Raw genomic sequence first — 22,774 nt, 5'->3', positions numbered from 1 at the left:
TGGGATTTTCGACCTGGCCATTTTTTTCTCTCATATACATTTTCATCAGCATCAGTATTAGGACGATGCGATACAAAGAGTGTAAAGATCGAAGGGGAAAATAATTCCTTAATATCAACATTCCTTCAACCTTTTTCAAGAAATGAGTGCAAGTCAACAAACCAGATCGATATAATCTTGCAGATGTCTTTATTGGAGAGCAAACGTCATGCCCATCGTCATATTGCTGAGCTTTAATCAATTACAAGGATGTCACCATGTACAAGGATGTCACCATTCATCAACGTCTCAGACAACAATCGTGATTTCGTTAAGCCATTGTGTTAATCACACATGACACAACTACGACCTGCTATCCAATCGCCTTTCGTCCATCATGGAAGATCATGTATTTCATTTTATCTGTTTGATCATTAGTTTGAGACAGGGATTTTTTTTTCATATCTCGTTTCAAGAGGTGTAACTTTGCTGTAAGACTGTCAACTTGTTGATCATGTCTGAAATATTACATATTCTTCATTCTGCTTACTGAGACTCATTCAAAATCTATCTGAGTATTTTCTTCTGTGACCCAGTGTATGTTATCAAATTTTCAAATAAAACCAATTTCTGGTTTACATTGATACAATAAATGCATGCCCATTGATTTTTACAGAGTTAACGCTACTGCAAAGTACACCTGAAAGAAATCCAATGCGATTTCTCTTTTCACGAAGTAACATTCGAGTCAATGATGATGATTATCGATAATTCAGATGTCATAAAATTCGTTGTAATCGCATCAGATCGTCTGCTTGAAGACCAATGGGAGACGAGTCGTGGCTACGTCATGCCTCGGTCTGAGAGGAAGCTCTCCCTTAACCTACGTAATTTTGAGAGAAATAAACGATAGCGTTGATTTTAGTAAAAATCCACTCCACGTCCAACATAATATCAATAAAATTACAAGTCGAATCAAACAAACGTAGTACGAGAAGCGCATGGAAATCGAATAGGGTAAAATAAGAAAGTCATGAAAATTCGATGTTTCACATATTCTCACCAAACAGAAAAGTCGATTCAATTCAAATTTCAATTCAAATTTATTCCGTTTTCGACAATAAAAAAATAACATGACATACATCACTCTTTCTTCAGTGATAGGAATCATATAAAAGAACAAACAAAGTGAGTTTAACAAAGTAAAGCAGTCCTTATTATACTTACAGTAAAGATACATTGCAATGCCTGAAGTAAATTGAAATAAAGTGGAATATACAACGTACACAAGGCGAAAAACGGAGGGACCCACTGAAAAGACGGAGCTTGTAGAGTGTGGGCCCCTCGGGAGAAAAAGAATCAGTGGATAATATTGGTAGCAATCGGCATCAGAACAGAACAAGAATGACTGAAGCAGCAATAGCAGAAAATAATTGTAACAGCAGAAAAAGAAAAAGTAAAGAAAGAAGAAAAGAGAAAAAAAGAAATGTTTAAAACAATTGACAAAGTAAAAACAGAAATAGACAAAATGAAAATAGAAATTTAAGCCCACACAGTCAGATAGAAAAGGAAAAAAAAACACATAATGACAGCACTAACATATAAACAGACATCAAGCGACAAAGGGACATCGACGAGGCTAGTTAAGCGCAAAAGACAGGCTATATACGACAGGAAGCAAGACTAGCACAACGGAGATAACGATACATGGGGTTGGACGATGGCAAACAAAATTTAGACAAAAACGGGACAAGACGGAAAGAACTCCCTCATTATATAAGCGTATAGAGAGCAGATCTCGAAGAAAATCCTAACTAATTTAACCCGAAACTTTATTCACGAACTTGGTGATGGTCAGCCAGTACGAGCGACAATGTAATGCAACTATGCGGATTATACAAAGGGGGTATCAGCATGAAGAACTTATAAAGCTAATCCGATTCATTACAGATGTTATTGTAAAATTGCAAAAGAAAAGATTTTAATTTCCGTTTAAATGAATACAAAGAGGGAGCTGCTTTTATATCGTGGTTTAGAGAATTCCAATAGTTTGGACCAGTGTAGGTAAAAGAATTTTTCCCTAAAATTGTTCGGAAAAGAGGTAAGTGAAAATCATTTGAACGTCGAGTGGGGTAGGAGTGAAATGATTGGTTTTTTAGGAACATTGAATAAAAAATAGACGGAAGTAAACTGTTGTTAAACATGTACATAAATTGACCTAAGTTGAATAAAAACAACTCATTTGTTTTTAGTAACTTGTTAGACGCAAACAGTAAATTTGTATGTGAACGTGTAGGAGAATGACAAATGATACGGAGGGCCTTTTTCTGCAGTAACAACACTCTATTCAAAAGGGTCTGGTGAGTATTTCCCCAAGCTAAAATTCCATAATTCAAATAAGGCAATATCAAAGTGGAGTATAACATAAGTAATGACTTTTGAGGAATATAAAATTTCAATCTGTTTAAAATACCTATATTACGTGAAATGATTTTGCAAATATAATCAATATGTGTTTTCCAAGAGAGTTTATTGTCAACAATTATACCAAGAAATTTAAAGTCTGAAACACTGTCTAAGTTAAAATCATCTAAAACTATATTAGAATTCAATACCTCGACAGTGTTACTGAAAAGCATATATTTTGTTTTTTGAACATTCAATGATAATTTGTTAGCCCTGACCCAATTTGTAACTTTTAACAGTTCAGTGTTAACTCTTTGGACTAAAATATCAGCATCTTTGTGAGCAAAGATAACAGTGGTATCATCTGCAAAATGAATAAAAGAAAGTACTTCAGAAACAGAAGAAAAATCATTGATATAAACTATGAATAACAACGGCCCTAAAAGACTACCCTGTGGAACACCGCACTTGACATCTCTTATAACTGAATTATTATCTTTAATTGTAACAAACTGTTTCCTATTACCTAAATAACTCTTAAACCACTCCAAGGCCTTCCCACGTATTCCATAATGAGATAACTTATAAAGTAAAATGTTATGATTAATTGTATCGAAGGCCTTGGAGAAGTCCAAAAAAATACTAATTAAATGAGAGTGGTTGTCAATTGCGTTAACCACGCTATCAACGAAATGAAGGATTGCGTGAGTAGTGCTATGTTTTTCTCGAAATCCAAACTGAGACTTTGTGAAAATTTTATGCAAATCAAAAAATTTAACAATTCTAATATGATTTTTTCTAAAACTTTAGACAATGAAGATAATAAAGAAATTGGGCGATAATTACTGACATCCAGTTTATCCCCCTTCTTATATATTGGTATTACTTTCGCCAATTTCATTTTGTCAGGAAATATACCATGAGAAATTGATAAATTAAAGATATGAGTCAAGGGGTCTGCAATTGCAGATATAACTCCTTTAAGAATACAATTATCAATATCATCATAACCGGAACTGCGCTTGTTTTTAACAGAAGAAACAATATCGATAATTTCATACCTATTCGTTGGAATCAAAAAAATAGAATTAGAATTACATTGACCTAAAAAATCAGTAAAATTTTGTTCCGTCTCCGGGATATCTTGAGAAAGCGTTTCACCTATATGAGAGAAATAAGAGTTAAAGACGTTGGCAATATCAAAAGAATTATTGATCAAATTATCATCAGATTTGATTTGATCAATATTGCAATATTGCAACCACAATGCAAATTAGTTGAGGTGGCGATGTTAATGCCGTACAATTCTCTATAGACTTGCATACTACAGGTGAAAACAAACTGGGTAGCTTCAATTTATCATATGGCTTACGGCAAATTAGATTGCAGGTTGTAATGATCTAATAACTATATATTTTAAAGGGAAAGGGTTGTAGCGGGTAAACCGTCAACTATGATTATAAATTTTAATAATATAATTTGTAAACAAGTCAATATGACAATTGTCAGGGTATGACATAATCACCTCATGTTCTTGGTATATTATGTGTGTTATGTGCTTGCTGCCAATAGCATTTTTGTGGAACTGTGAAATTTCAAATGTCACTTACACTATCTTTGTCAGATTTTAATGCAATCTTTCCTGTTCTGTTAGAATTGGCATCCTGTGTATCTCTAGTTTTCTATTCAAATGTAAGCAACCATTGGCTATTTTGGGTGACTTATATAGAAAGTTCGAAAAGCACCCTTCCCAGTCGATGTACATAAATGTACACGTATGAAAGGTGTCATACATACCTACACATACAGCAGCTTGTTGGGAGATCCTGATCCAACGTCTGAGATCTTATTGTTGCTTGTGCTAGCAAGCATAGATGATGTACTCTTCGAATACAGAGTGATGGCTCCTGAAATATCAAGCAAATGAATTAGAGGCTATCTCCCTGTGTACTTAAAACCATTTCCATGGGTATAATGTTAAAATCACTCAATAGCAATCATGTGCTTTTTAAGAAGCCTATAGCAGCAATCAGTGTGTGTGAGAGAGTTTGAAAGACAGTCTGTTTTCTTATCACTTTGCGAAACTGAAGGCATCGTCAGCTCATATTCGGCAGATCGTGCAATGTGATATGTGAATCTTAACCCGTTCCATACGGGAACCTGGTGGCCTGTGTATTAAGTCTATATGGGTTTGAGAATTCAGGATGGAACGGGTAAAGGAACAAACATGGCCAGTAAAGCTATACTAGAAGTGGAAGTAGGCTACCAGAGGTAGAAAAAGCAACAGAAAATATTAGCAGCAGGTATGTTAGTAAAAGAAAAGAACAAGCAGTGACGGGGTAGAGGCTGTAATATAGAATGAGAATGTGGTAACACTACTATAGCAATGGTAGTAGTCGTACACAGTGGTGTCAGAAGTAGATACTGTGACGTCATCGGCATGTATTTAGCCCTGTGTATGCAACTCATATGGAATGTTGATTGCGACAAATATAAATGAGCCGTTAGATTATGAATCGTCAATTCACACTTGTTCACAAGGGGTATGGAACTCGACCCCAAATCTACATTAGTCAACACACCCATTACACTAAAACACACTCATTGGACGAGCGATATACCATTCGCCCAGTACACAGGATAACGATAATGACGGCTACGACAACGGATACTTCGAGAGAGCAATCTTCAGTGTGTAAATAAAATATAACCACGTACGTATATTTCAAAGTGGAGTCAAAAGGGGCCTGAGCTTTCGATCCTAGCAGAATCTTCGTCAGAGGCAAAATGACAAACAAGCAGGGAAAGCACTCACATATAAGGACTTCACACAAGAACAGACAGGTACAGGCTGGGTACACAGAACAAAGAAAACAAAGGAGAGGGTGGGAGTTCATGGGCAAGGAGCCCAACAGGTAAAGAAAGGGGGATTAGAGCAGGAGGGTGGACAGACAAAGGGCAGAGGAGAGTGGACAGACAAAAGGCAGAGGAGGGTCAGTGCTCATCAAGAGGATCAAGGGGGCAACCAATGTAGGAAAGGGATGAATAGGGAGGCAACATCAAAGAAGATAAGGAACACCAGAGGGATAAAGAAAGGGAAAGAGTGAAAAGGACAACAGCAAGGGGAAGGGGGGGGGGGGGGCTGAGCAACCAGTGAACCCTGAAAGGAGTACCAGGAGGAGGCAGCAAAAGGAAGTAATCAAATAAATCAAAGTATATATACACACAGTAATGATAATGACAATTGAAGTAACAATAATGAAAACTCGTCCAGACACAGTCAGAACAAGCAGAGAGAAGCTCTGGATGAGACGTCTTCACACTATCCAACCCCATGGCCTCAACATCCAGGAGGGAAATGACTACCCACCTTTTATTTCTTTTTATTATTATTACCATTGTTATTCTCTTTTTCATTTTTGAATTTCATTTTGTTCTTTCTTTGCGCTTTTTCCATTTGCAGACCTGTTTATTCCAAATTAATCCCTTCCTCCAGTCCGAGTCTCTTTTATACAGCCCTTTTCTACCTTAACATCCACACACTTGGTTTTGTTGGTTCATACATACTTGTGCTTACTATGCCTTGCCTGCTTATCTACGTACATTGTATACAATTTTCTTTCCCCCAGTTTTTTCATATGTGTTTTATTTCATTTCTTTTATCAATATCATTTTCATTATTGTTACTTCAATTGTCATTATCATTACTGTGTGTATATATACTTTGATTTATTTGATTACTTCCTTTTGCTGCCTCCTCCTGGTACTCCTTTCAGGGTTCACTGGTTGCTCAGCCCCCCCCCCCCCTTCCCTTTGCTGTTGTCCTTTTCACTCTTTCCCTTTCTTTATCCCTCTGGTGTTCCTTATCTTCTTTGATGTTGCCTCCCTATTCATCCCTTTCCTACATTGGTTGCCCCCTTGATCCTCTTGATGAGCACTGACCCTCCTCTGCCTTTAGTCTGTCCACTCTCCTCTGCCCTTTGTCTGTCCACCCTCCTGCTCTAATCCCCCCTCTCTTTACCTGTTGGGCTCCTTGCCCATGAACTCCCACCCTCTCCTTTGTTTTCTTTGTTCTGTGTACCCAGCCTGTACCTGTCTGTTCTTGTGTGAAGTCCTTATATGTGAGTGCTTTCCCTGCTCGTTTGTCATTTTGCCTCTGACGAAGATTCTGCTAGGATCGAAAGCTCAGGCCCCTTTTGACTCCTTTACTCCATTGGCTCGCCTTATTGTATAAGCAGTTTTCAGCAGTTTTTTTTTTTTTGCCACATATAATTCAAAGTGATAGCTATCAGCGTTATTTGACGACCATTTCCAGATACTAACGTGACATGACTGTACATCCTGGGTTGCATGAAATTGATTCATTGAGATCTAAGAGTCTGTCGTCGACTTGAAATGTGTAGTTTGTGTGGGTGGCCGTATGGCAAGCCAAATTATTTTTTAAAAAGATTTTCTGATATCACGAATTCCCTTTCGTGATATAAAAAATTCGAATTTCTGATATCACAAATTCAATTTTTGATATCACAAATACCATTGGTTTATCACGTAAAACAATTTTTGATATCACGAAATCGAATTAGTGATATCACAAATTAAATTCGTGATATCACGAATTCAATTCGAGATATCACGAATTCACATTCTTGATATCAAGAAATACATTTTGTGATTCACTAATTCCAATTTGTGATATCATTAATTGCATGGAATTTCAGCACATATCTTTCGCAAACAAATCATTTGATTTCGAGCATTAGTTTTGCGCTGAAATTCAACCGTACATTCTAGCGTTAGTTGAGGGCAGAAATACACAGGAAATTCGAGCTTTAGTTCAGTGCAGAAAACCAACGGGAATTTGAGCGTTAGTTGAGCGCAGAAATACACAAGGAATTCGAGCATTAGTTTTGCGCTGAAATTCAGCTGTGAATTCGAGCGTTAGTTGAGCGCAGAAATACACAGCGAATTAGCGCGCTGAAATTCAGCATTAGCTTAGTGAGCGCTGAATTCGAGCATTCAAATTCTGTGAATTCGAGCGTTAGTTGAGCGCAGAAATACACTGTGAATTCGAGCATTAGTTTAGCGCAGATATTCCTATGGAATTTCAGGTGTTATCTTTACATAGTATATAACGATAGTTACAAAAAAAAAACTAAATGAAGAGTTTTGGCAACTCGTCTTCATTTAAAGTGATTAGGAATTGGTTTTAAAAGAATCGATAAAAATAAATCGTTTAGCAACATATCTAAAATGCCATTATTGATATATTGTCAATTACTTCAAAGTCACATATTATCACATTCTTATTTTTCTCCATTTCTCGCCACTGATTGGCAGAGACTGGTTGACTTACAACTTTTGTTTGCGTTTCTCTTTACTCTGTCACGTGAAAGATACTCTCTCCCGATCTCCCCCTGTTACTCCTCTGAGTTAATAAGAGAAATTTCACATTGCGCAGATTAACAAAATTGAAGTCCTTTGTACCACTGTTTTTTTTTCTACTACAAATCTAACTGTTTGTTTGTCATGCATACTGCTGCATAAACTCCTCATAAGATCTGGATATCTTCACTCTTCTTGCTCTGGTCTGAAGACTTTTGGGCTTGTGCATTCCAGTTTTGTTCTCCCCGGTTTTGGTTCTTGAATAAACTTGCCTATAATAAATTACACTTTAAATTATTTTACAAAATCATAAACATATTGGGGCAGGCAAACTGTACACCCAACACTATTGGTCTTAATGGATACACCCCTTTGTTCTGGAGGACTGATTTTGAGGAGTGAGAAAATGTCTTTAGGAGAAACACGTCGCTTTAAGTGACCACCAGCCGACACCAGTGGTGGACATTTGGCAAGTTTACGACTCCCTCTCGCACCCTGCATGACTCACAGTCTCTCTATCTTATTCTCCGCTGCTGACATACACAGACCAGAGGGGTGATTGCCCTCGGTCGGTCCTCCGCAATACAAACACATGGTATGCTTTTATAACACACATACACATACAACCACACATAATTATCATCGATCTGGTGGAAGAGTCTTACTGTAAAGGGATTACCACATGAAAAATGTATCATAATTAACAATAATGTAGTAATAAATGACAATTTGAGGACCAAAACGATGAATTAAATGTAGGCCCTAAGTGAACATAGTATCATTGAATTCATGATAACATGTTGCAAAACAATTGATTTGTATCAATAATTCATCGAATATACCTTGATGATCATTTAGGGAATGATGGATGTGTAAATCTCTCATTATAGTTATTTGTATTTTGAACATTGTTCTAAAAAAAAGTTAGCAGTAGTATACATTCCATCTAAATATCAGCTCAAAAGTATTATGTTCCAATTCCCTGTGTATTTCTGCGCTAAAAAAAAAAAAAAAAAAAAACCCGCTCGAATTCACAGTTGAATTTCAGCGCAAAACTAACGCTCGAATTCACTTTGCATTTCTGAGCTCAACTAACGCTCGAATTCACAGGGATTTACTGCACTGAACTAACGCTCGAATTCCGTGTGTATTTCTGCGCTCAACTAAAGGTGCAATCACACATCGCCGGTTTAGATGGCGGTTCATGGGGGTTCAGCAAATTGCCGTACTCGCCAAAGACCGTGTTTACACCGTACACAAACCCTGGTCATCCGTCATTCATCCGCCATGAACCCCCGAGAACCGCGGGGAACCGCGGGGAACCGCCAGAAAAATTAAACATGTTTAATTTTTCGTGGCGGTCTTGGCGGTTTGAAATGGACCGTGTTCACATCGCCGTTCATCGTGTAAAGAACGGCATCCTCCGTGTTTGCACCGCAAGATCCGTGATAATACCGTGTTAACACCGCCATAATTTTCAAGCGAAAAGAAACAATGAACTTAAAAGAGAATAATGGCTCCGGCGACACTTCGTGGCGGAGCTATGAAAAAATGGAGAAAAAAAAAGCAAAGATGAACCCGTAATGCAAGATCGGGTAAATATATTGAATGCTTTAGTTTCCTTATTTCTTTAACACATATGCAGTAACAAATAAAGTTTAATGTTCAAAAAGTTGTTAGGTAAGTTGAATAGTACATCATTTACATTAAAAGGTAAGTTCATAATTTTATTTATGCTTAACAGCTTTTACGATGGCCAGCAACGTGAACCTGACAAGTTATACACAGAAGACTTATGTAGATAATATGTTGGGTTTTGCTTTCGTGATTATGTATGCCTTTTTGTAAGACTGCATGTTGATACAGATAATAATTATGTTGAAACTTTAGAGAGTAGAGGGAAAAGCAATGTTGAAACTTGAACAAAAAACACCATTATTATGTTACGTGAACCTGGAAGTAAAGAGGAAACTATGCACACATACTGTATATGCTTCTTTGATAATGTATAATGTACATGTCCTTTTATTAACTGTTGTTAAAGATATTATCATTATATTATCATCATTGTCGTTCTTATATAGCGCATAGTACCTTTGGCAAGGTCTTTATGCGCTTTAGAGGGGGAACAAAAAGATCAACAGGAAAAGGTATTTTCAGAAACAGCAACAAATTGCATAAATCATCATCTACAATCACTATGTTACTATTTTAACAGATAAGTTTTTAAAAACATTTTGGACTTATTGATGGAACTTGCATGTTTTATCACTTGGGGTGCTGTTCCACAGTTCTGGGGCGGCATAAACTACATTTGCCATAGTAGTTTGTTGTAATGGAAAGAGGGTATCACATACAGATTCCCCTTACGATTTAGGAACTCTCATAAGCTCATATTTCACAAGGAGCTCTGAAAGGTAAGAAGAGCAATTTTGTGAAAACATGGATAAACAAGCAACAAGATCTTGACTTCAATACGCGAAATAGTTATGTGAAAACTTAATAAAAAAGAGAGTAGTACTTGTACTTGTACATCACTTGATAAATAAACCTGCAAATGAACAGGAAACTTGGAAATTACGTTGGATTCTGCTTTGATATGTATGTCTTTTTCATGACAGTTAATACAGATATTTTAAAAATCAAAAAAGAAAGAGAAAAAGCATAGATAATATTGTTTGTTGGCATCACTTATATCAATCTGTAAAACACAGGGGGCTACAACGTTTCATAATTTCTTTAAAATTGTGTTTACCTAACAAAGCAAAACGCTCCTTGTTGTAACCGCATTGATGACAAGTGAAAGGGCTCTGATTGCATCCAACTAAATGGGCTTGGTATGGACTCCTCCACCTTCCGGGGAGATCCGTGTTACTACCGCGTCAATCCGCGTTTGCTCCGTGTTCAAACGTTGTGAGAACGTAGTCACATCGCTTTCCGCCATCATTGGGACACGGTTCACAGCGGTTTGATGAGAACCGCCTGAACCGCATCTAAACCGGCGATGTGTGATCGCACCTTAACGCTCGAATTCACAGTTGAATTTCAGCGCAAAACTAACGCTCGAATTCACTTTGTATTTCTGCGCTCAACTAACGCTCGAATTCACAGGGATTTACTGCACTGAACTGACGCTCGAATTCCCTGTGTATTTCAGCGCTCAACTAACGCTCGAATTCACATATGAATTTCAGCGCAAAACTAACGCTCGAATTTCACTTTGTATTTCTGCGCTAAACTAATGCTCGAATTCACATTGATTTTCTGCACTGAACTAACGCTCGAATTCCGTGTGTATTTCTGCGCTCAACTAACGCTCGAATTCACAGGGTTTTACTGCACTGAACTAACGCTCGAATTCCCCGTGTATTTCTGCGCTCAACTAACGCTCGAATTCACAGTTGAATTTCAGCGCAAAACTAACTCCCGAATTCCCTGTGAATTACTGATATCACATATTCGAATTTGTGATATCAATAATTCAATTCGTGATATCACAAAATGGAATTTGTGATATCAGAAATTCGCATTTGTGATATCACAAATAAGAATTCTTGATATCACAAATTCATATTAGTGATATCACAAATTTATTTCGTGATATCACAAATTTATTTCGTGATATCACAAATTCGAATTTGTGATATCAAAAATCATTTTGTGATATTACGAATTACCATTGGTTTTTCACGTGAAACCTATTTTTGATATCAAGAATTCGAATTTCTGATATCACAAATTCATTTAGTGATATCTCAAATTGAATTATAGATATCACAAATTCGAATTTCTGATATCACAAATTGAATTTGTGATATCAAGAATGGATTTTGTGATATCACAAATTCGATTCTTGATATTCTTGATATCACAAATTTAATTCTTGATATCACAAATTGATATCAAAAATTTGATTTTTGATATCACAAAATGCAATTTGTGATATCAGAAATTAACTTTAAATGTAAAAAAGGCTTGCCATATGGCCGTACCTGCAACATGTGGACAAGCCATAGACGTTCCGCTCATGGTCGCGGTGGCCGAGTTGCTGTTGTGCCCCAAGGAGGTGATACTGCTACCAGGAGCGAAGATGTCGAGACAGGAACCGTAGTTAGAGAAGTAAGATCGTTTGTCGTTACTGTTGGTGGCACCCACAGTGATAGCCTGCGATTTGTCACAAAGAGGAAAAAAGAACAAGTCAACCTTAGCCACACTGTTCAAATATTTTTTTTTCTTTCGACGGTACTTAAATGTTCATATCCCATGTTGATAATGATGCACAAACCCTCAATCTAAAAAATTATGGGTTCTGCACCTCTACACCAATAAATGACATGACTACGAATGGAAGTCTGTTGCAATGAGCAAAGACCTTGCTAAACCGTGGCTTTGGCAGCTTACAAAAGCGTGCATTGGCAATCATTGTAAGTGGTATTCTGCTTCAGTGGACTGAACTATGGACTATGATTTTGATGGAAATCGCGCTTCTTACGGGTTGAGGCACGAGCGGGTGATGAATAGCAGGCGTTTGCGTCATCGTTGCCCGCAGCCACAGCCGTGGGGACTCCAGAGCTGATCAGGTTTTTGACAGCAGTGTCGAGAGCTGTGATATACCGCCTCCAAGACATGGACGCAACGTCCTTGCTTCCAGCATTTGCCCGAACGTAGTCCACCCCTGGAGAAACAGAAAGCATCGATTTTTTATAAAAAACTCTTTTGTGTCAAAATTGTGGTGATGGCAGCTCCACAGATGGCTTGATTACATGCCGTAATATACTGACTCCCGACTCCCGATGTTCGATTCAATACGATAACTCTTTCCTATTTCAGGGCCCTCTGGTAGAGCAGTGGCATGAAGAGGCTACCCTGAAAATAAGACATTATTATTATTCAATATTTTCACCTATATTGCAACCTATGCAATTTTCTTGACACTTTCTTTAAGTACAAAGTTGCGAAGGCTAAAGATATTGGCATAGATATTGATGGAGGACTATAGACAGACTATATCATGATGCCAATGTGCTACCATGAACTGACTTTAACACTGGGGACAGTCGAGACATATTATGATAATAGAAGAAAGTAAGTGAGGTTGAGGAGGAAGCAACGATTTGATTTACCGCTGATGACGCCACTGTTGCTTCCAGATCCCAAACAGTTAAGCACCTTCACTCCCTTTATGGAGACCTTTGTAGCTACGCCCATAGGTGTTGGATCCAACCGTTCCTGCACAGTGAGTGCCGTGTCCATTACAGTCAGACTGGAGTCAGTAAAGAGAAGATTACAATATCAAGGATGTTTGTTTTTCAAGTATGTAAGGACATTTAAGGTACAGACACAACCACACACAACCACACACATGCACACACGCACACATACACACACACAGCGAAACTCACAAATAGGTACATATTAGGAGTACCCCGGTGGCTGTTTTCTTCCACAGACAATGCTCCAAAACTGTCAAATTTTAAACCTAGAGTGTTGACTAAAAAGCAAGACATAAAGATTAATACCCCCCACAATGTACCTCTTACCACACATCCACTCATACAAATATGATTATGAAGCTTCATATAGATACCTTTTATGCAGAATGAATACGAAGTACATGAGGAAATCGCATCATATACAGTATACGATTTGGTTGATAAACTGCAAATTTTCCATCAATCACCCCCCCCCCCCCCCTTGTCCCCATGGTCATTATCATAATGAAGGCATGTTTCGTCAATGACCGTCCTACTTACATTGCTACCCCCGGCATAGTTGACGACCTGATCGGCACGACCTCCGAAATCATTGTGGGTATCTCGGACCCCAGTATCAATCACCCAGACAGTGTAGCCACTGCCGGTTCCTGTAGAAGACAAAACATTTAGAAGATCCATGATACTAGTAGCCTGAAGGACAATGAATATCCATGCAATTTGTTTCCCGTTACCTCAAAAGTCTGAACATTCAAGTTTCCGATTTTATACCTCTAACTTCTGTTGAATTTGGGGCCGTCTAATGATATCACGTAGATTGCCTCACTTTCACTGAAGAGGAGAGAAACCCTACCACTAGATAAACACAGTTTTGAGAAATTTTGCAGCCCATGCTGATTTTTGTTAGCTAACGCTTTTGTTAGCTCCCAACTCCTGAACACTATATCTCATCGCTTTTCTTCTCTTCTATTCGGGTCCCTTTATTTTCGGGGGGGGGGGGGGTTCGTCTTTATACATTCCACCTTGTGTTGTCCTTTTTGATCAAATGACATTTAAAATACTTCAAAGATTTACGTTATTTGTTCTACGTGTGCGTGCTCCGTTCCTTTAGTTTAAAAAAATGTTACAAAGCACATTTATGTTCAGGGGCCAATGTCCAAGTCAAGCGATTTTCTTATTGCTAACAGCCTCCCCCACCTGTATACTTAAAGACCTGTTATGAAGTTTATTTATTATTTCATGTGATTATGTAATTGTAATGTCAAATCTTGTTCATATTTTCATGACTTGTAAATAATGTGTTTGATATTGTTATACTTATTTTCTGTTATGTACAAGTGGAGAAGTAAGCTTACTGGAACTTACTGAAATTTTAATCTAACCTTACAATATATACGCAAACCCAATTAGATTGTCACAAATCCATGCCTACAGCTTATATCCGCATTGAATGCATGAGAACTGCTAAAACTAACTCAACGTACATGACATGTGCGCTACTTGCAGTGTACTGAAAGTTGAAACTTGTGTGTAGAAGTTTCCTTTTACGCCCATAATGACGACAAATCCCCAAACAATTATTTGAAATTTACAAACACGTCGGAGATGTTTTGGATTGGTGCCACATGTCATGATAATCATTATTTCATATCTGCTAGCCTGGAAGAAATGCTAGGTCAAGTTGAGTTGAGTACCTCGTGGGCCGTAGTAGTTGTCTAGAGGAAGGCTCCTCTGATCGATACGGTCAAGACCCCACGTCACCTGAGTACGGTACACGCCATCCTCTTCCACGTACTCGACGGCAGGCAGACTCCGAACCTACAGGAAGAGTTTTACAGGACTTTAGATAACTGTTACACTATGTCCAACATATACCAAAAAGTGTGGAACGAGAGGATGCCGGTCATGATGAACCTGGACCCTGTTTCATAAAGCTGTTCGTAAAGTTACGAAGGACTTACGAACGACTGGTGATCAGTTCTGATGTGCTATACTTATCATAATTTCAATAATTCAGCACAAGAACTGATCACCAGTCGTTCGTAAGTCCTTCGTAACTTTACGAACAGTTTCATGAAACACCCCCTAGGCTGACAGCTGAAAGGCATTGTCTAACACCAACTACCAGAACACACAGCCAATATCGCTCTCCGCCAAGTCGTGGCGGTGAATGTGATCCGTTTTTTCCCCCTCACCCATCCGCTTTATTATGCCAATATCATCAATTTCTTGGGTTATATTTTGGTGCTCTGGAAGCAACAACAACAACGACAACAACAACAACAACAACAACAACAGATATCACCATCGCTGTACACTGTTTGCAACATTATGTTGCCAGTGAACAAGCGAGTAAATGAAATTAGTTCAGGAAAAAACACCTCAAATCAGGAAAAAAAAAAAGAACAGCGAAATATCTAACGATGAGCAGCGGGAGCTGGAGAAGAAGATTGATATAGTTCTAGTACATTAACGCTTTTCAGAGATGGTATAGGAAACAAAGCCATAAGCCATGTGCTGTAAACATGCTCAGATAGCGACACACAGGAACATTTACGAACGGTGCAGGTAAATTTCAGCGTGCGGTCTTGTTTAGCTATAGACACAGTCTTCATATGAAGAAGATTAAAAAAAATGAAAATGGTGAAGATTAGTCATTCATTTCTAAGGGTTAGAAATGGAAGCCCCTTTGATGGTAACAGAACGCACTTACAACTTCCAGGACACGCTCCTCCAACTCTGCAGCGAATCCATGCAGGACGTTGCGCCAAATGTTTCCAACACGCCCACCAGAGATGCGAACAGTTGAGGAGATGTCATCGAGGTTGTACTCGTCCTGGGAGCATGTCCAGACAATGACAGGGAAAATCGCATTATTTTCTCCATTCATGAATTACTTTCTGGATAAAACGCTCATTAATCAACAAATCGGAATGAGTGGTTTTACTGAGAAGCTTTATTACAACAAACAAGCTCAGGAGTACAGAAATGATTTACATTGTATACAAGACTTGTTAAAACTTAGAGGGAAAGGCGTTTCCTCCTATATAAGAAGAGCTGAGAATATTACATACCGACCATCGCTTCACAAAACTAGTACAGTATTGTACTGTTACACTTCTTTTCTTGGCTTGACACTTGTCACTTTCTGCGCTAAACAGATGAATTTGTGAGCTCGTTAAAGATAAGTACAATCTCGTCAGTCACATTGGAGGTTTGAGTATTACTGTTCTTGTACGGTCTCGACCCTTTTTTATAAATCCAAACAATTTATTATCACCGACGACCTATACACGAAAGACAGAACTTGTATTAACTTTTCTGAGAAACTCAAATCTGAGACTCGTTTTCCTGAAGCAAGAAATTAAAGACTTTAGTTCTCCAAACTTACCCTGATCTTGATGATGTATTTGCCTGGGATAGGCTCCGAGTTGCGGTACAACGGGGCGAGCTCGGCCGAGGCGGCTGCCACGAGGAGGATTGCAAAGAAGGTAAACATGATGTCTGCACAACTCAAGAGAGAGAGAGAGAGAGAAGTTTGAGAAAGGCTGGATAGCGTGGGGGGGGGGGGGGTTAAAGGCTTGATTAGCTCCATTTGAAATAATTTCTGCATACTCTAAATCCATCACTGTGTTTTCAGCAAATTTTCCTGCTCATTGAAACAGCACATATACGACTTTATCTTAGATATAGTCTGGATTTAACAACATTTAATACCAGCGTTGGTCCCTCAACACCTATCTTTGAGTTCCATGAATTGATATCATTATGGTCGAGCAGAATTTCGAATACACGTAACTTGATAACTTTAAGCATTTTTTTTTTCAATTTAACTAAATCAAAAAAGACATCTAATAGAATGGGCAACCTTTTCTAAATCAGTTATAATTTTTTTTTAAAGTAAAGTTACGTTCACAAAGGTTCGTAAACAATCTCCCTTTTCATACGAATTGGGGAGTTCGTAGAGATTCGTAGATATTCGTATGATGGGCATAGTTTCTTAAGGTCTTCTTACAAAGTTCGTACGAGCCCCAATAAATTCGGAAGAACAATTATTTAAGACCTTCTTCAGAAACGAAGTGAGTCGTACGTGAAGCTTACGCTTTTACGGCATTCTCAAGTCATTCGTAAAAAGATCTTACAAATGTTTATATCTTTTGTCTGGTTGAGGAAAAAAGCCATGTCGTGTAGGTACTGCCGAAAATTCTATGACTGTTGAAAATTTGCTACTGCCATCATGCATCAGTGCTAAGGAGACTACAACTACAGCTGCAGCTCTCCCCTTCTTTCTATTTCTTCCTCATCTTTCTCCTAGCTTTTCTCCCCCTTCGCTCTCTTCCCTTTAATAGACTCCCCTTTTGATCCAATATTTCTTCGACAGGAAATGATAAGTTCCTCGTCGAACACCGTGAACAGAATGAAGATTTCAACTTTGCATGTTTTTTTATACTCCCTAAAACTCAACTATATATTGCACAAATTGTATATGAACTCCTTACGAGCAGCTTACGAATGTCTTATGAACCCTATGAGTCGTTCGTATGAACGACGTAAGACTATTCGTTTGTAAAGTTTTCTTACGAACGTCGTAAGAGCCTTCTGTGAAGAACTTCAAGCGTTTTACGATCATCTTAAGAATTTGAGGCTTCTAGGGAGTTGTCTTGCGACCGTATGAAATGTACAAAAATCATTTGTGGTTCTTACGTTGCTCTTGTTCGTATGGCCGCCTTAATTAAGAAAATGGCGAACAAGGCTATATCGACAAGGATGCGAACTTACGAACGGCTTATGAAAGGTCTGAGAATGCTGGTTTCGTACAACCGTTTTGAGGAGATCTTACGGGATGGTGTAAAAATCGTTCTTACTGCGTTTGTACCAGTTCCTAAAGGCACTTGTGACGGAGCCTTTAGATTTTATTCTCTAGAAAAATACCCATGATATTCAGCATTAGTGAAGAATCATTTCGAAGACAATTTAGAGATGCTGAGTAGTTTATTGGTATTTGTGAGAAGAGTTGGATTGCATCTATTGTAAATAAGTAGCACCTTGTCTATTCCCTGATATTATGACAGCAGGTTCAACAAGGAAAGGAAAACAGGAAAACTCACCGGCAAAGACGAACTGGTTGAGCTGGTGTCAAGAAGAGTCTTCAGAACAGCAGAGGGCGATCTTCAAGGCAGATCTGATGAGGAGCTGCAGTCAGATGGCAATATTTATACTTTTTGATGCAGCCGTGGCAAGATGTCCTGTTCCCAAACGGCGCGCCACAATACAAACACTTCAAGTCAGATCCGCAAATTTCATTGGCTAATGTCAGGGTTACGTATATTGTATGATAACGGACAAACATATCATAACTTATCAGAAGACAATGATATAGTTAAGATGTAGGTTGTATGCCGACTCTCTACCGACGCAAGTACGAAATACTGACTCGACAAAATAATGTACTTCATTATAAGTAAGTTTCTTTTATCGACTTTTTAACTTACAGAAAATGATAGGGAAGTCTCTCTAACTGCTGAATAAGCAGACCAGGGCCCTATTTCATAAAAGATAGGTGATATCATTTACCACTGGATGTGACGGGTGTATATCTATTCATTTTTCCTTTGTTGCGTCTGTTGGTCTGAGGGAAGGCGAAGGAACTATTGAGATTCATTGTTAATATAACTGGGATTTATTGCACCATGGTTGCATAAGATACTGGTACGTTATACACGTAAATATTTATGCTGCTGTTTTTTACATACCTTCACAAACACAATCATATACATACACATTTCTACAAGTACTTAGTATACAGGTATACTAGGTAAACATACAGTTGGATACATTCCTTTCACACTAACTTAACGTGTGTGGGCTTTGGAAGAAACATATGCAATATTTTATTCCGTGGATGTAGGCCCTACTTTTTTTTATTGGGTGTGATGATTTTTGAGTTATTCGTTTATCATGAAATCATTAATGTATTTAATGTGACCATGTTGTTTTACTACGTTTTGTGGTTCATTTTGAAATGTGTGTTTTGTGTATGTGTAACCATGTATGTCCCTTTCATGGACCATGAATGAATAAATGAAATAAAATAAAATGAAATAAAATGAAATGAATTCATGATTTGGCACTTTTCCTACGCAAACATGTTTGTGCCTTCCAAACCTCCACGGCAGGTACCTCGGTCACTATAAGTTGCTATTCATAGCAAACATCCCTGGGTTACAGCCTCCGGGCCACCAGATGCACACGACACTATCTCTTGAAGCTTGCGTGCAAATTTATCGTAAGTTATTTACATTCTTTTTACAAGCTGAAATATTACCAAAGACAGGAATCAGCATTTCGTAACGTGTTTATCATTTATCGTTATCAGCTTTTCTGAAAGAAGGCCGGTTTATTGGTTCATCAACTATAATAACTAGGTCTTATTTATCCAGGGTAGCCTCTTCAGTGTTGCCACTGCTCTCCAAGAGGGCCCTGCCATTATCATTAACCTAGCGTTGCCTGCCAGGTACCCATTTATACACCTGGATCGAGAGGGACATGGTGGGTAAAAGCATCTTGTCCAAGGACGTAAGCACTGGGCGGGAATCGAAACTCGGGTTCTCCAATTGGGTGTTAGGATTCTTATCCACTATATGCCCCCATTAGTGCCATGTCTATAAGGCTTTTTACACTTGTAAATTTTTGCTTAGTCCCGTACCAACGGTGGGGCTAAGGGGGGGGGGGCTTAGCCCCACCGTTGGTACGGGACTATCCTTAGCCCACTTTCTGTTTACACTCGTTTTTGCCAAAGTGGGCTAGCCCCACCGATAGTCCGGTACTATCTGGCCCTGCAAAATAGCAGGGTTAGCACCGCAATTGCGGTGCTAACCCCGCAATTGCGGTGCCAAGCAAGCGAGTGTAAACAGAACGAAAAAATAATCCTGGGCTAAGCGAAGGAGACGAAGTCCGACCCCCACTGTCCAATCAGAAACGAGGTAATCAAGTGCTGCCGGTGCGTACGTGTACGTGTACAGTGCACAGTGTAATCATGAATATTCATGTGGTTTGGAAAGTACCGGACTAAGAAATACGAGTGTAAAAAGGTCAATTTTCTCCTTAGCCACGGACTAGAGCTTAGTACGGGACTAATTGGCGAGTGTAAAAAGCTGAAAAATTGGTATGGGACTAACGATAGTCCTGGGTCAGAGAAATTACGGGTTTAAGAAACACAAGTGTAAAAAGGGCTTATAAGAGTTGAAGGAAGTGTAGAATCACTCGACCAAACTGGGTGTGATAAGCATTAGTAGAAGGTGTCCAGACACGCACAAACACACAGGACATATATATATATATATATATATATATATATATATGCCTGTACAGTGTCGGGGCGATCGTTAACGGCCCGTTAGCGATCGCCCCGCCACTGTACAGGCATGCTAACCTGGAAACATTGAACTGCACATTACTTGAATATGAGGCTATTATAAAGCAAATAATTTTCACACAACAATATAATGTACTCTTAAATGAATCACACAAGGATTGGAACAATCATCACCCAGCATTCCCAGTGATTCCCATTGATCAGTTACTAGCCATCCCCTTTAAGGCTTAATCTAGGCCATTCTGTTAGCTCATTTTGTTTTTGGATTTTTCCCCCAGTGTTTTCATAATGATTACTAATTTCGCATGTAGATAACTCTCTCCAGCCTGACTGTTCTCTGTAATAATAACTGTAAACTCCAGGATTTTCCACTGTAGTCATTGATTAATAACAGAATGTTTGTTCATGTTTTAATCACGTAATGTACGTCCAAAAAAGCCTTAACACGTTACTTTCCCTCCCCATCTCCCTCCCTCTCCCCCTCCATCTCCCTCTCTCTCTCTCTCTCTCTCTTCCTCCCTCTCTCTCTCTCTCTCTCTTTCACTCACACACACACACACACTTACATTTTTTTTATTTCCCTACCAAATTGTATCTTAGAATGAGAAAGCACTTGCTTTCCTCTCTTTGCTTTCAGAAATAGTACGTCAATTTTGTATGAGAACGAGAGATGGAGAGGGAGAGAGAGAGAAAGGGGGAGAAAGAGAGAGATGGAAGAAACATGAAAAATGCAGTATGATACAAAAATGAAGATACTCAAAACTTTAAAGGTGAAGGCTAGTAACTGAGTGGGAAATCAGTGCGATTGCTGGGGGATGATTGTTCCAATTCTTGTGGTATTCATTTAAGAGTACATTATATATTTATTGTTGTGTGGAAATGATTTGCTTCAAAACGGTCTCATATTCAAGTAATGTGCAGTTTAATGCCCCGTCACTGTACAGGCATGCTAACCTGGAAACATTAAACTGCACGTTACTTGAATATGAGACCATTCTGAAGCAAATAATTTTCATAGATATATAATGTACTCTTGAATGAATCCCACTAGGATTGGAACAATCATCTCCCAGCATTTTCACTGATTCCCACTGATCAGTTACTAGCCTTCCCCTTTAAAGGTATTAGCCCACATTATTTGTAAACCTGCAGCAATTGGTCTCATAGTTAGCATGGAGTTTGGGTATGATTGCAGTAACACCTGTGCAAATTTTCGTTCCAATTAGTCCATTACTTTCATAAAAATAAATGAAAATGCACCGTATGCATGCATATAACGCTCGCTAGCTCCGGTCCACGTACGTACTACATGCATGCGATACATGTGTAAGTTACATGTACGTAGCTAGCCCGCGCTCGTAATTCGATTTTGGGTCGGGTTGACCCGGTTTGAAAATTGATTTTAAAACGATGATTTTCTCTCTTTTATCGAATGGTATAGACAAAGAGCAAGAGGTGAGGTATGTTACTGTTATAACTTGTACTTGAAGTCATATTGGACCTGTTTTATGCAGTTTTGATTTTCGTGGGTTTGCAAATGTGGGCTAATACCTTTAAGAATGAAAGGTAAAGGATGAAAGGTTTAGTCTTTTCATCCGGTCTGTCGCATCTTATTTGTTTGCGAAAATGATCGTTAATGATATTGTGAGTGACCTGTGGTATAGGCATTCCCTATTCCTATGTGCAGCCTCATATTTTTGTTCCGACTAAAATTTCAGTGATGACCCACTCCAAGTGATGCCCTACATCCGATTCGGTCACATGGTTTTCGTGCCTGCTAGTATATGGCGTCCGTGGGTTCCAGCCTCCAGTGCACCAGGTGCACCATAGCACTATCTCTTCAAACGTGCAAACTTATCGTACGTTATTTACATGCATGTCACAAACTGAAATATTTATCAATATACCAATGGCGGCAATCAGCATTTATCAAGGTGTTTCTCGTAAAAGCGACTATCAACTCGAGCATGAAAAAAAAATATGTTACATCAGCTTTTCTGAAAGTAGGTCAATTTATTGTTTCACATGGCTGACATGCCTCTTACGTGGTTTGAGGTAAGCGTTTGGTAGGAACAATAGTGTACAAGATGTGGAGGAGTCGGCCCAAAATTCAAATCACTGTGGGAGTGATAGTAAAAGTGTGAAGTGATTGTAAAATGATAGCAAAGTGACTGTAGGTTTTTTTGTGAATGCAAAGCGGAAATAAATTCAAATCAAATTAATCAATCAAACCATTAGTAAAAGCCTTATGTATGTATTGTAATAGTTCGAGTAGCGATATCGGTAGCAATATAATAATTTCACTCAGATATATTGCGACGACCCAGTACTCGTTTGGAGTCCGTCTTCTGTTTTCATGATTTGACAACTTTCCTTCACGTAAACGTCAACGGTGACGGACGGACCCCTGGGGTAGCAT

At 38.6% G+C, this 22,774-nt stretch overlaps 1 pseudogene; it reads right to left on the bottom strand.

The window, feature by feature from the left end:
• Positions 1–200: 200 nt before the first annotated feature.
• LOC139711436 (aqualysin-1-like) lies at positions 201–18,168 on the bottom strand (annotated as a pseudogene).
• Between the last annotated feature and the right edge of the window lie 4,606 nt (positions 18,169–22,774).

This window comes from Diadema antillarum, unplaced genomic scaffold, assembly GCF_040938485.1.
Source record: "Diadema antillarum isolate AM-2024a unplaced genomic scaffold, OU_Dant_1.0 seq00001659_RagTag, whole genome shotgun sequence".
NCBI classification, from domain to species: domain Eukaryota; kingdom Metazoa; phylum Echinodermata; class Echinoidea; order Diadematoida; family Diadematidae; genus Diadema; species Diadema antillarum.
This window is presented reverse-complemented; position numbering and strand designations above follow the sequence as displayed.